Source organism: Schistocerca serialis, chromosome 4, assembly GCF_023864345.2.
Source record: "Schistocerca serialis cubense isolate TAMUIC-IGC-003099 chromosome 4, iqSchSeri2.2, whole genome shotgun sequence".
In the NCBI taxonomy this organism is placed as follows: domain Eukaryota; kingdom Metazoa; phylum Arthropoda; class Insecta; order Orthoptera; family Acrididae; genus Schistocerca; species Schistocerca serialis.
Genome location: NC_064641.1, coordinates 849,710,076 through 849,725,158, shown reverse-complemented (window position 1 = coordinate 849,725,158; position 15,083 = coordinate 849,710,076). Strand labels below are relative to the sequence as shown.

General features: G+C 42.6%; 1 protein-coding gene across 1 annotated transcript in view; it reads left to right on the top strand.

Annotated features, from left to right (window-relative positions):
• LOC126473481 (solute carrier family 22 member 7-like) overlaps positions 1–15,083 on the top strand; it is a 169,123-nt gene that overhangs the window by 141,136 nt on the left and 12,904 nt on the right. The window lies entirely within an intron of this gene.

The window sequence follows — 15,083 nt, the reverse complement described above, 5'->3', positions numbered from 1 at the left end:
TTTTATATTTTTCGGCAGCTGACTTAAAAGTCGTAAACATAGGTTTGTGGTGTCGTGTGCGTAGGTTCAGTGAGAGGGGAACTAAATCTTTCGTAGCTTCATGCACCGTTAGCCTCTTTCATTTCTCAAAATCACGATCGCAGAACATAAAAGTGTACTATTTCCGTAAGCTAACCCTTTGCTGTTAGGTAAAGCCACAAAAACATCGTCTTATTTTTGTTCTCCCCACAGCAGCAGTCAGTTCATGTTATTAATTTCTGTTTAGAAGTAAATTTCGATGTAAAAGTTTGGTACACACAGGAAGCAGTTACATTCCCATTCCTGCCACGTACGGCCACATGGCAGAGAAACATGTAACCGGTTTGATTATCACCAACACGAATGCAAAAGTTGTAATTTGAGAGCTCCAATAAGTAGTACATTTAACAGTGCCTGAATGAAGGAAGAGTACATTCGTTCCCTTCGCTGCGTAGTTTCTTTCTTTCACTTTGAGCTCTACCTTCATCTCTCTTCCTCCATTTTGGTGGAATTTTCCTTTACATTTTGTAATATTCTGTGCTATTTCTGTAATAATTACTTCAGCGTGCCCTATTGTTGCAACGCTCAGCAATTCACAACAGTGTACGATAAGGCATTACCAAAGGCTTGGCACAAGACTCATTATTTGAACGTCGACAATGTCAGACACGAATGTCGTTTTGTGGCAGCTGTAAGCATTGTTTCCCGCTGTTCTCGTGCTTGTGTCAGAATGTGTGTCATTGGCCTTGGCGATCACAGCGGAATTTCGCCTACAACTCAAATTTTCATTTTTTGGCGCTTCACCCGTTATTCACTTACATGCCCCAATTTCGAGTACGTGCTGAACCATCCAGTCACTGATGGTGATATTTTGAGTGTTTGCTTCATTACAGTGAATCTCACGATTTTAAAACAATTCTAATCATGTGTTTATCAACTCCTAATTCTGCTTCTTTCAACTTTAGCACAACTTGATCTTCAGTTACTCAAACGACTCTTTTTATACTTGATGCCGTTTTATCAAAGTAAACAGAAATTAAACAACTGTGTGCTCTGCAGTAACTCGTTGCAGTGTCTCACTGGCCCGATGACAAATGTGCTTTATTCTTAATCTGACCCTCTCTCTCTCCCATAAATCATAAACTGCACTCAAATACTAAAGGGTGCATATTATTACGTTCTCGTACACACGCCATGCTGTAAATGTTTTCAGCGCGGAGTCAAAAATGTGATTCGACGCTTTTTCTACCAGAGATAGTCGTAACTGCCGACAATGGATGTTGGTTACTGTGATTTCCGACTGTCAAGGTGTCGCTAGACTAGGCTGCTGACAATACGGCGCCAGTTCTCGATTCAGCCCTTGCGAATTACGTAAAAAATCGATTTGATTACATGAAATGCCACAAACACTTTATAGAAAATTACAGCTGCTATTTAAATGTGATCTATGAGTAAAACAATCATCGTATATGTGTAAGAGAAGTCAGAGCTCGCAGAGAAAGATTTAAGTGTTCATTTTTCCTGCACGCTTTTCGAGAGTGGAACGGTAAACAAGTAGCTTGAAGGTGATTCGATAAATCCTCTGCCACGCATTTAATTGTGAATTGCAGAGTATGCATGTAGATGTAGATCTAGATGTAGAGAAGAACGCGCTGGCATAATAGATTTATATGATCGAGCAATGTGTGCTCTATATTTAAACTTTCACTCAAATGTGCTACGCTTCTACACTACAAAGTTAAACAGATAAAAATTGTTTGTTAATAAAGTAAGTTCGTATAATATTTGCTGATTCAGATAAAGACAACACATGTATATAACAATTTTATCTCACTGAAGCATGAAATTCCACTTAACTTACTCCAATCCAGTGTGCCTATCTTCTGCTAGACAGATTTAAGTCGAAGGCCAGTTTCTTACTGGGTTCTATGAAACTACGTCACATCTATTTTCCACCGTTACACGACTGTTGATTCCTGTTCCTTCTCCTCTTTTTCTTTAAATCTTACTCAGAAAATTACTTTCGCTTCTTCTTATGTAAATATAACAACATCCTCTCTTCTTGAGCCGTATGCACTGCTTGCGGATATTTTGCATTCTTGATGTTCAACATAGATTTTGACACTACATTTCTTCAAGACGGAATAGCTACCAAAACTCTTCGTTGCCTCTGATGATCCTTTAAAACTGTAACAATGTAACTTCTTCACATGATTGTATCTCTCTTTCCTTCAGCTCGCCGGCCGGAGTGGCCGTGCGGTTCTAGGCGCTCCAGTCTGGAACCGCGCGACCGCTACAATCCCAGGTTCGAATCCTGCCTCGGGCATAGATGTGTGTGATGTCCTTAGGTTAGTTACGTTTAAGTAGTTCTAAGTTTTAGGGGACTGATGACCTCAGCAGTTAAGTTCCATAGTGCTCAGAGCCATTTGAACCATTTGCCTTCAGCTCAACGCATCGGATTCCCGAACTTGACTCATTAAGCTTCTTCTTCCCACAATGTATATAACGATCCTCCCTTAACGTATTTCCGTGACGTAGACCATAGCTTCACTTTCAGGTATCTTCGTTTCAATTACACAGATACACGGTTATTTCCTAGTGGGCGTAATACTTAGTTTACAGTAACCACAAAATTTACGTTGAGTTTACGTAAAGGTGCAACACCAAAGCACATGCTTATAGATACGATTATATATTTAAATGTAAGTCACTTTTACGTTTACGATTTGTCTAAGAAAAATCAATAAAAATAAATATTAAATCAAAATTACAACCATGACCAATAAATGAGGCGAACAATGTTAGTAGAATCACTGTATGTAGAAAATCTCCGGCACCCTTTCCCAGAATAATTCTTTGTAATGGTCTTTGCTTATCCTGCAGATCGTGCAAAAACTATTTTTACGTGGGCTGATGAAGAGAGGAGATAATGTCACCTTGGCGAGCCTTCGGGACAAGTTCAGTGACCGTTGATGTCATCCCCTGTCAAAAGAATGTCGTCCAAGTTTTAAGTGTCGCTGTTTAGTGTAGTTTACCATGAAGAAAATGTGTAGGCTGCGCCATTTGTACTGATGATCTAAATGAGAGCGGGGGCAGCGTGAATACCAGAGCCGGCACATGGTGTAACCCAGTCTAATGGCACCTCTCAGACTGCCGAGCTTAACGTTATCTGAAATACTGTCACCTGCCATATGGCGTAGGGCGTACAAGAATTGTGTGTTAAATTCTTAGCATTACAGCTTAATAACAGATTTAACTGGGAGGAGCATACCACAGAACTGCTGAAGCGCCTAAACAAATATCTATGTGCTGTGTGAATTTTGTGAGACACAGGTGACGTAAAAATTAAAAGAAAAAAAACGCTAGCGTACTATGCTTACTTTCATTCCATAATGTCATACGGAACTATTTTCTGGAGCAACTCATGAAGCCAAGGTAAGGATTTCCGAGCCCAAAAACGTGGAATATGAATTATTTGTGGTGTGAATTCAAGAATGTGCTGCAGAGGGCTATTTAAGGTTTCCCAATATATTTATTACTTAACGAAATTCGTCATTAAAATATATCTTTTTTTCCCAAATCAGCAGCTCTGTTCATGGAATCAACACTAGAAATAATAATAACTTTCACAATGATTCAAAGTCACCTACTTGGTTCGGAAAGGTGTCCACCATTCCGCAGTATACATTTTCAATAACATGCCAGCAACCATAAATCACTAATTACGAAGTTCATTTTGAGAAGTGTCTAAAGAATGTAATGGTAGCGAACTCCTTCTTATCCATTGATGAATTTCTTAGCAGAACCTATTGAGCGTGTATCTTATTAATATTATCACACAGTGTGAATATTTGCTTACAATCTGACATCGGTCCCAATTTTGTGGTGTGATGCGATCATTGTAAACAAGTGTTGTAATTTTTTTTTTAATTTTATTTGATGATGTGTGGCTACAAATGCTCAAGAGTTATCATATGCACCTAAGAGTGTTGAACATTTTAAATGAAAATAGGCTTAAGGTTTTTTTGCTAACCAACTCCACATCAAGAACGGAATTTCATTTCGAATATGTGGAAGGTACATTACCATTTCTGGGCGTATTTTGTAAATATTTACTGTGTATGCTTGCTTTCTGATATGGTCGACGTCCTTGAGGATGTCCTCACTACGCTGCACGAGGTAGCCGCGTGGTCTTGGACGCCTTGTCCCAGTTCGTGCTGCTCCCCCCGTCGGAGGTTCGAGTGGGTGGGTGTGATGTCTATAGCGTAAGTTAGTTTAAGTTAGATTAAGCAGTGTGTAGGCTTAGGGACCGACGACCTCAGCAGTTTGGTCCCATATGACCTTACCACAAATTTCCAAATTTCTCCTCACCATGGGTCAATTCGAACGAAAAGTACATCTAATCTAGTCTGATCTAATCTAATCTATCTGCGCAAACAGTCTCAAAACGTGGTTGGCACAGACTGTGACGTACACACCTCATATGCTCCAAAGCTAGAAGTAGCGTGCCTTCACCACAGGTGCCGCCACTCGCCCAACAACTTGCCTCGTGACGTCACCACCGTTGTAACGGCTCCCCATCTATTGCGGCTGCTGAGACCACCCACTGACTCGACGCTGGTGAGATGTGAGCTTACCTCCTGTAGGTGTGAGGTCGTCTGCTCTCCACCTGCAGTGGGCTCTCACCTTTGGCAGCGGAACCTGTCCAATTCCAGCCAGGGATGCCGCCAGATATGTTATTTTACGTGCCTGGCAGAGGAGGAGACGATTTGTTGTCTCACCGATGCTGCTGGGATCCATTGTGGACAGTCTTTTGCTTCTTCAGCACTATCATTCTTTTTACAAAAAAATCGATATAAGTACATCATAACACCCAGCCATTTCTCCTAGTAAACATGAAAAGAAGTCACAATGGACGGGCACAAGTAGCTGTCAGAAAACTAGCTTTCATAACAGAAATTCAAAATGTAGACAGGATTGCATAGATTCATCCCCTCTGGGACCAAAATATAATAATTAGCAAACAGTTATAAAGCTTTAAATGCATTATCTTCATTTTAAAAATAATTTTAAGGAAAAATGTGATGATTATGACAGTGAGGTACTCTTGGCACTATTGACAAGAAAGTACATTACACAACACAATATATAAGTAACTGGGATGAGGTGTGAGGTGAAGCAGAAGGGACTAGTTCCTGCTACTACCATTTCCTTCAAACTACATAACTACTCCAAGTATATTTTCTTCAAACTACATCACTATTGCAGATATGTGCATCCCCCTTCTCGCTACTGTCAGCATTCACACAGACCACAGATCCACAGGAAAACTACCGTGACAGGACAACTTGCAGCTGTTTAGTCTATATCAGTCTAATTCATCACATACACCGGCTGTTGTGGACCATCTGCTATATTCAGATTTCCCCTTCTCAGTTACTATTGCTTTTTTGTAGGGACTAGTGACTGTCCACACCTCTTCAACACCTTTTTTCAATCTTCATTGGCCAAAGAGCAAGAATCCCACTTTTCGTCACAGAAAACCTATATCTGGAGAAACACCTATAAAGTAAACAGTAACATACGGGCACAGCACATTCATACAAGGACATGGTAAAACTCTCATATACATATTATTTAATCCACTTTTAACAGTCGTCCCTGCCTCTTCTCCTTATCTGCCTAATTTCACAGATGGCAATGATTAACTCACGCGAGGGCTGTAGTCGATCTATATCATGAACTTTTTCTTTAGTGGGTCTCTCATCAGTACGAGTGTTATTCTCATTTGGACGCCATTTTTTCGAAAATTCTTTCTCACAGTCAGAATTGTCATTATCCACATTACACTCCTCAATAATATATCTCGGTTGTCATCCTGGATTGAGCGTTCCATCACAGAAAAGCGTAAAAAATAACAGTACACTATTAATCTGCTGCAACAACAAAATCTTATTTTGACATTTCACCTTGTACAGATTGGTTGCACTGTAATCCTTCTTTCAGGTCGCGTCTCCCTCAGTGTACGCATAGCATAAAAGTAGTGATGCTTTCCTCAGTGGCTGACAAATAAAACTTCCGTACAGTCTCGCTTCCCACATTAACATGAACAAGGCGCTTTCTTTCAGCCAACATTCTTCTCATTACAGCCATATGACATGTAATATTCCTTGTTTCCTCTGATTCATGGATGTCGAAACCTTGAGTGAATAAGAAATTTGAGATTTTCTGAAAGACACAATGCTGCTTGAAAAGGCGTTCATATCATCTAGCAGTCTTCCGTAACACAATACTTAAATTCGACCATACTTGTTGTCTTTGTAACAGATCACTTCCGGGTTGTACTCCATGTTATTTTAAAACTGTGAGAACCAGTCCCACTTACAATATAACCAGGAAATATGTAGCCATTGATGACACACATACAGGTATACTGCTAGGAAGAATCTGATAGGCTATTCGCTTGACATAAGGATAGTTAATCACACAAGCAAACATACACATGATACAGATTTATGATGAAGACACTTTATATCCTATGATCAACATCCATTTATTCCATAGAAACCTTTACATTTGACACATGATGCACTCCCTTGGAATGTTTGAATTGTAGAGTTTCTAACTCCACAGCAGTCTGAGGCATTATCCTGCATACAGATTCTGAAAAGCTTCTGCTGTGGACTTCAGTCCAGAGACTAGTTTGATGCAGCTCTCCATGCTACTCTATCCTGTGCAAGCCTCTTCATCTCCGAACAACTACTTCAACCTACATATTTCTGAATCTGCGTAGTGTATTCATCTCTTGGTCTCCCTCTACGATTTTTATGTTCCACGCTTCCCTCCAGTTCTAAATTGGTGATCGCTTGATGCCTCAGAACGTGTCCTACCAGCCGATCCCTTCTTCCAGTTAAGCTGTGCCACAAATCTCTCTTATCCCCAATTCTGTTCAGTACCTCTTCATTAGTTACGTGATCTACCTACCTAATGTTCAGCATTCTGCTGCAGCACCACATTTCGAAAGCTTCTATTATCTTCTTGTCTACACTGTTTATCGTCCATGTTTCACTTCCATACGGAGCGACCCTCCATAGAAATACTTTCACAAAAGACTTCCTGTCACTTAAATCTATACTCGATGATAACAAATTTCTGTTCTTCAGAGATGCTTTCATTGCCACAGACATTCTACGTTTTATATCCTCTCTACTTCAACCATCATGAGTTATTTTGCTCTGCAAATAGCAAAACTCATTTACTGCTTTAAGTATCTCTTTTAATAATCTAATTCCCTCAGCAGTCTCGGATTTAATTCAACTATATTCCATTATCTTAGTTTTGCTTTTGTTGATTCTCATCCTATATCATCCTTTCAAGACACTGTCCACTCTGTTCAGTTGCTCCTTTGCTTTCTCTGTCGTCAGAAAACCTCAAAGTTCTCATTTCTCCTGCATGGATTTTAATTCATACTCTAATTGTTTCTTTTATTTCCTTTACTGATTGCTCAATATACAGATTGAACAACATCAGGGATAGGATACAATCCCGTCTCACTTCCTCCTCAATCACTTCTTCTCTGTCATGCCCCTCAACTGTCGTCTGGTTTCTACACAAATTGTAAATAGCCTTTCGCTCCCTGTATTTTACCCCCGTCACCTTTAGAATTTGAAAGAGAGTATTCCATTCTTTTGTAAAGAATTCGTGTTAGCATTTTGCAACCATGACTTATTAAAGTGATAATTCCGTAATTTTCCCACCTGTTGACACCAGCTTTCTTTGGGTTTGCATTTATTGTATTTTTGTTGAAGTCTGAGGATATTTCACCTTTCTCATACATCTTGCTCACCAGATGGTAGAGATTTGTCAGGCCTGGCTCTCCCAAGGCTCTCAGTAGTTCTAATGGAATGTTGTCTACTCCCGGGGCCTTGTTTCGACTCAGGTCTTCCAGAATTCTGTCAGATTCTTCTCGCAGTATCATATCTGCCATTTCATCTTCATATACGTCGTCTTCCATTTCCATAATACTGCCCTCAAGTACATTGACCCTGTATAGACCCTCTATATACTCCTTCCACCTTTCTGCTTTCCCTTCTTTGCTTAGGACTGGTGTACCATCTGAGCTCTTGATATTCACATATGCGGTTCTCTTTTCTCCAAAGATCTCTTTAATTTTTCTGTAGTCAGTATTTATCTTACCCCTAGTGATATATGCCTCTAAATCCTTACATTTGTCCTCTACCCATCCATACTTAGCCATTTTGCAGTTCCTGTCGATCTCATTTTTGAGACATTTGTATTCCTTTTCGCCTGCTTCATTACCGCATTTTTATATTTTCTTCGTGATCAATTAAGTTAATTATCTCTTCTGTTGCCCAAGAATTTCTACTAGCCCTCTTTTTACCTACTTGATTCTCTGCTGCCTTCACTACATCTCTCAAAGCTACCCATTCGTCTTCTACTGCGTTTCTTTCCCTCATTCTTGTCAACCGTTCCCTAATGGTCCCTCTACAACATCAGGTTCTTTCACCTTATCCAGGTCCCATCTCCTTCAATTCCTACCTTTTGGGAGTTTCTTCAGTTTTAATCTACAGTTTATTCAATAAATTGTGGTCAGAGTCTACATCTGCCCCAGGAAATGTCTTACAATTTAAAACCAAGTTCCTAAAACTCGGTATTACTAGTACATAATCTATCTGAAACCTTCTAGTGTCTCCAGCCCTCTTCCACGTATACAACCTTCTTTCATGGAAAACTTATGAGATACAAATTTCTGTGTCTATGACAGTCAGTGTATTCTCAATGAAACCTTTCGTCTGACTCTTCGTTCCTTTTCGATACCGGACCTTTATTTCGTAATCTTCCCTTCTCTGACTCTTTGAGAACAGTTTCAGTCGCAAGTTGAAGAACGACCTTTCGCCTTCCCTCTTCACCAGGTAGAAAACTGACCAATCCCCAACTTCTGTTGGCATAGAACTTATATTTCAAAACTAATATGGGAGCTAATCCTATGGATCTGTGATGTAGCTCATTTATGATATTTTGGAAGTCTTTAAGTAGACATCCGAGGTCTACGATGCTACGAGTGATAAACCTCGCATAACTTACCTGATTCCTTAATTCCTTCATGGTCTTACTGCAGGGTTACAAGCAAGGTGTTAACTTAAGATGTTACTTTCACTCGTTCACTGCAGGTGCAGCAGAGCCTCACGGCTGCGCTGATTTATTTGTACTTGGTTTTGCTTGAACCTCAGGAGTGAGTGCACTTATTAGCTGTCACTTGCAGCAAAGGGCTGCCTATATTCTGAGTCACTATCGGTACACAGATACAGCTATTCCACAGTCATCACAAGGTGTCACAGTCGTTCCTACCATCTTTGCGAAGGCTGTACTGCGCGATTAACTGCACAGATTTCACTTTAAGAGAAAACACTTCTAGTTTTTACTGCATTAAGAAAATGCAAAAACCTTCTATCTATTTCACATGCACGCACATTATCACATATTATGTCCGCCCCGATAGCTGAGTGCTCAGCGTGAAGGATTGCCGTCCTACGGGCCGAGTTCGATTCTTGGCGAGGTTGGGGGTTTTCTCCGCTCAGGGTGGTGGTGGTGGCGGTTAGTGTTTAACGTCCCGTCGACAACGAGTTCGTTAGAGACGGAGCGCAAGCTCGGGTTAGGGAAGGATTGGGAAGGAAATCGGCCGTGCCCTTTCAAAGGAACCATCCCGGCATTTGCCTGGAACGATTTAGGGAAATCACGGAAAACCTAAATCAGGATGGCCGGAGACGGGATTGAACCGTCGTCCTCCCGAATGCGATCCGCTCAGGGACTGGGTGTTGTGTTTTCTTCATCATCATTTCATCCCCATCCGGAGCGCAGTTCGCCCAATGTGGCGTCGAATGTAACAAGACCTGCACCAAGGCGGCCAGACCTGCCCTGTAAGGGGCCTCCCGGCCAATGACGCCAAATGCTCATTTCCACTACATATCGTATGTGTACCCTCTATGCACCGAAACGAAAGCAAACAAAAACCCCAAAAGTACAAAAACAACATCTACCAGTACATTTCTCAAACATCGAAGTTAATCTGTTAGGCTTTACCGAACAAACAGTAATGTACGATTTCGTCATTCCGGCTTTCGCTGTCGCCGCGGTCGGACGTGCTAGCTGGTTGCTCCGCATCGTCGGTGTCCTTGCCAGTGTTTACTGTTTGCCGTTGTGTGTTTCTGCGTTGCGAGTGATTCACGTGTACTGTACTTCTTTGTGTTCGTCCTTTTCGTCAGCAACTTGCCGATTTTGTACGGGATTCGGGCTTGACCGGATTCCCTACAGCTGCAGCGTCATGTCTACCACCATCCGGAAAAACACCCTGGTTTTTGGCTTTGACAAGGATACCCGAGTTCAACCGACCGCCCTCGTGATTCATGACTGGCTAACCGAGGTAATAGGTATCACTTCTGATTCTGTGCACACCACCCAGCTAGAATCTGATCGTTATTGCGTGTTTGTCAAGTTTCTCAGTCCAGTAGCAGTTGATCGACTTTTTGAAAAAATCGGCAAACAAGTCCCTTTTGTTCATCGCGACTGCACCACTAGTATGGTTAATGTAACACGTGCCGATACCTCGATTTAGACAGTTCGAGTACTTAACTTGCCCACAGAGATTGACAATGCTAAAATTAAAGATGCACTTTCTATGTTTGGTGAGGTTAAAGAAATTGTCAACTAAAAGTGGTCGTCTCGCTACAAATTACAGTGTTTCAATGGGAGTAGATCTGTGGACATGGAAGAAAAAATGAACATTCCTTCTCACATCACGGTCGATGGTTATAAGGCTCACATTATATATTCTGGTCAAGCCCCCATCTGCCATGTCTGCAATGAATTAGGCCATCTTCGCCAGGACTGTCCCCGCCGAGTTTTTGCCTTGAAAAATAGTCTCCAGCCGCGGCGTAGATTAACACTTAATGAGGTTATGGCAGGAGATACTTCTGGTTCTTCTGCACGCCCTGATGTTGATGCTCCCCAGGCAACTACCTCCGATACCCCTCCATAACCGCTGATGAGTTTCCACCGCTCGTAGGACGGCAAACTGCTGCACCAGTTTGTCTTGAAAGTGAATCTCAGCAAAAGAAAAGGCCGCTGGGACATAGTGATGAGTATTCAGATGAGGAAGTATCTCACTCCTGCAACCCGGAAACCCAAACCATCAATCGCGGAGGATTTAGTACCCGATGATGTTATGCGGGTCGACTTTGAAGCCAGTGCGGATGGACTTAAGGGGATGCCGAATTCTGAGACGCCAGGTCATGAACACGAACCTCCAATTTTGAGTGCCGCGCCCGAAGGACAACAGCCGCTACAACGCGCACACAGTGAGGAAGTGTTGTGTCGACAACGCGCTACAGCTGACGCCCGACAAGAAGTTCCGGGCGGAAGTACACAAGTGAAAGTAGTTACCAACCTGCCAGCTGCCGGCGGCAGTGCTGCGACAACGGCACCACCGCGTCTCAAAGAATCCACAAAAACTCCGGGACCTCAAAACGCCCCACGATGAAGGAAGGCTCAATCCACAGCCAAATCTCTCCGTTCCTCGCAACAAGGGCAATTCCACTTCGTCGCAAGCGGATGTAGCACCCCGAAATATTAGTTATGAAATTGTGAAGGAAGGGTTCGGCGATGACAACAGCAAAGAACTCGGCGAAGCCTATCCCCCACAGTAGTAATTCCGTTGGTACAAGGTTTGTTCCGTGCTGTCGCCTAAGGTTGCAAAGCTTCTTCGTGTTTCTTTCTGCCCTCTTATCCGGTTATGGTTCGCAGCATTCACTGTGTCGTTATTGCTTCAACCGGCCTACGATTCGCAGTGTATCACTTGTTATGGTTTTTATTTCATCCTTTCAATGGCTGCTCACATTATACCTTTTTTAATCCTGCAGCCGGCACTCTTGAGACCCATGCCAACGTTTTGTTGTACTTTTACATCTCAATATCTATATGCTACAGGCCTGCATTATCACTTCCCTTAATATCAACAGGATTACGTCAGAGTTAAAGCTTGCTTTATTAAGACAATTTTTGTTTGATTCTGATACGGATATTGCCCTTTTACAAGAGGTCGCTACATGGCAAATTAACATTCCCGGCTATGTTGCAATAATCAATTTCGCTCCCGAATTGAGTGCTGGCCCAGCGATTTTAGTCAGGGAAGGAATACCTCTAACTGATGTCGAAAAGTTTGACTCTGGACGGGGGATAGGCGTGAATATCATGGGCGTCAGTGTAATCAATCTGTATGCACCATCAGGAAGTGCACGGCGCGCTGACAGATCGAAGTTTTTTAAGGAGGATATCATTTACATACTGCTGAGAGACTCTCCAAACTTGATCATTGCAGGCGATTTTAATTGTGTATTGCACCGTAAAGATCAATCCCCCAATTTTAATTATTCCCCTGAATTAAACTTTCTTGTCTCCCAAATGAAATTGAGGGACGCGTGGGAAGTTAAGTATCCCACGCTTGTGATATACACATACGTTTCACATAATTCCAGCAGCAGGGTTGATAGAATCTATATGTCGAGTCACATAGTGAGGAATTTGCTACAAGTGGAAATCACTCCAGTCAGCTTTTCTGATCACTGTAGTGTGAGTGCCTGCATAAACTTAGACCGGCAACCAACTCACTGGTTTAGGAATCAGTGGAGTATGAATGTCGGCCTTTTAACAGACGACGAGCTCGAGGCCGAATTAAAAAAAGCTTGGGAATTTTGCTTGCGCTCTGTACACAACTTTCCGAGTGTTTTGGAGTGGTGGACCCGCAAGGTGAAGCCCAAATTACGGAAAGTAATTATATCTTATAGTATAGAGAGATCTCGGTCATTTCACCGTACAATGGAATTTTACTACATGGTTTTACGGGACTTGTATGATCAGGCAGATGGCTCAGACAAGCGATTGTCCGACATCAAGAAAATTAAAGCTACGTTATTAAGCTTAAATAGAAAACAACTGGGGGGTCTTAAAATTAAGTCAAAAGCCAGATCTGTCAGCGAGGCGGAAACGGCTGCGTTATATCATCTGATTAAACACCGCAAGAACCGACGACGGATATTCATGGACGAACTTAGATTAGATAACGGTACTGTCCTCACTGTGCAAAACGAGATAATCAGAGAAATTCACAGGTATTACAGTACCCTGTATGAGGCAGAAGCAACGCAAGAGGACGATTCGGATGAGTTATTTGCGTTTACAACCTCCACATTTACGGCTGACGATAACGCCAGCCTATTTTCGGCTTATAGTTCAGATGCCGTCTTTGAAATAATTCGCGGCTCCCCTAAAAGGAAATCGCCGGGCCCTGATGGCCTTCCGGTCGAATTCTATTAACGATATTGGAGTATCATAGGTGATAACTTGACACAAGCCGTTAACGACGTCCTGGGGGAAAGTTTGTACCACCAGAACTTAAAGAATGTAAAATCGTGTTGATTCCTAAAAATAAAGGATGTAAAGAGATTAACAACTTCCGGCCGATTTCTCTTCTTAATTCAGTTTATAAGATTATTGCGAGAGCTTTAAACAAACGAATGATGGCGTTGACCGCAACCATAATTGGGCAACAGCAAACGTGTGCTTATAGGCGATCAGTATTTCAGACTACAGCACAATATAGAGATATCGTCGCTCTGTCGTCTGCCAGCACCATTAATTGCGGCCTCCTTTTTGTAGATTTTTATAAAGCATTTGATCGTGTCAGCCATAAACACCTCTTCGAAACGATGCGGAGGATGGGCTTCCGGCATGACTCCATCGCTGTCGTGCGCAAAATGATCACTGGTCTGGCCGCCACGATCTCCGTCAACTGCCACCTCACAAGACCAATTACCATCGCAAGGGGTGTCCCCCAAGGAAGCCCCCTTTCCATGTTGCTCTTGGTCACTCACTAGAACCATTGCTGCGGCTAGTACAAGAGCACATGACAGGCATAACGATCGCCAGGATGAAAACTGCAGTTGGCGCATATGCTGATGATGTCGGCATCGTCGTGAGGAACAGGGAAGATGTGATTCAACTAGAGGTAGACCTCAGAAGCTATTGTTCCGCTTCTTAGCGCAAAAATGAATGAAACTAAAAGCAAATTTCTACGTATAAGAGGACTTGACGATGTCGGCCTAGAATGAGCTAACCATGTTACGGAACACAAATCTCTTGGGACGATACTGACGCCCCCCCCCCCCCCACAATGGATGATAACGGCGAATTGGCGGGATGTCTCTCTCAAAGTCAAGGGTGCTTTAATAGATAACGTCTTTCGCAGCATGGACCAAATTCAGAGGGTTCAGTTTATAAATACGTGTATCCTGTCGCGAGCATATTATGTGGCACAGGTCTTTCCAATCCCCACTGTCATAGCCAAACAGATAATGAGCAAGTTGACCAATTTTCTGTGGCGGGGGGAAATATTTCGAGTTGACGTGAAGACTGTGACCCTCGACCCTCTGCATGGCGGTATGGGTCTGACCGATCTGAACGCCAAAGCAATGGCTTTGTACATTAAACGGATGGGATTCTTAAACCAAAGCTACTCTGACGCCTTTAAGGCAAAGTTGTTTGAGGCAGTCGCGCCGAAAAGCGTAGAACCGCCGATCAATGTGCAGACGATCGACTACCAGCTCTCCCACATCAGCACATATTACCTGTAAAAGAGCTACTTGAGCGAGGTCCTTCTCCAACATCGACCTTTAACTGCCAAGGACATTCTGGAGCATAGGAAACAATATGAGGGCAGGAGCAAAATCGAACAAAAGCATACTGGTGTCAGTTGGGATGTACTGTGGGCGAACATCAGCAGCAATGTACTTCCGTCCTTGGTCAGGTCGACGCGGTACAAAACGGTCAACAACATTAACAGCACAAATGAGCGTCTGCATGCGATTGGGCTAAGCGACACAGCCCATTGTCCAGATTATCACCAAGTGGATACTGTTCCCCACAGATATACTTGCAGTCACCGCATGCGCAATTGGCAATGGGTTCGTCAAAAAGTCGCCCTTATAACTAGG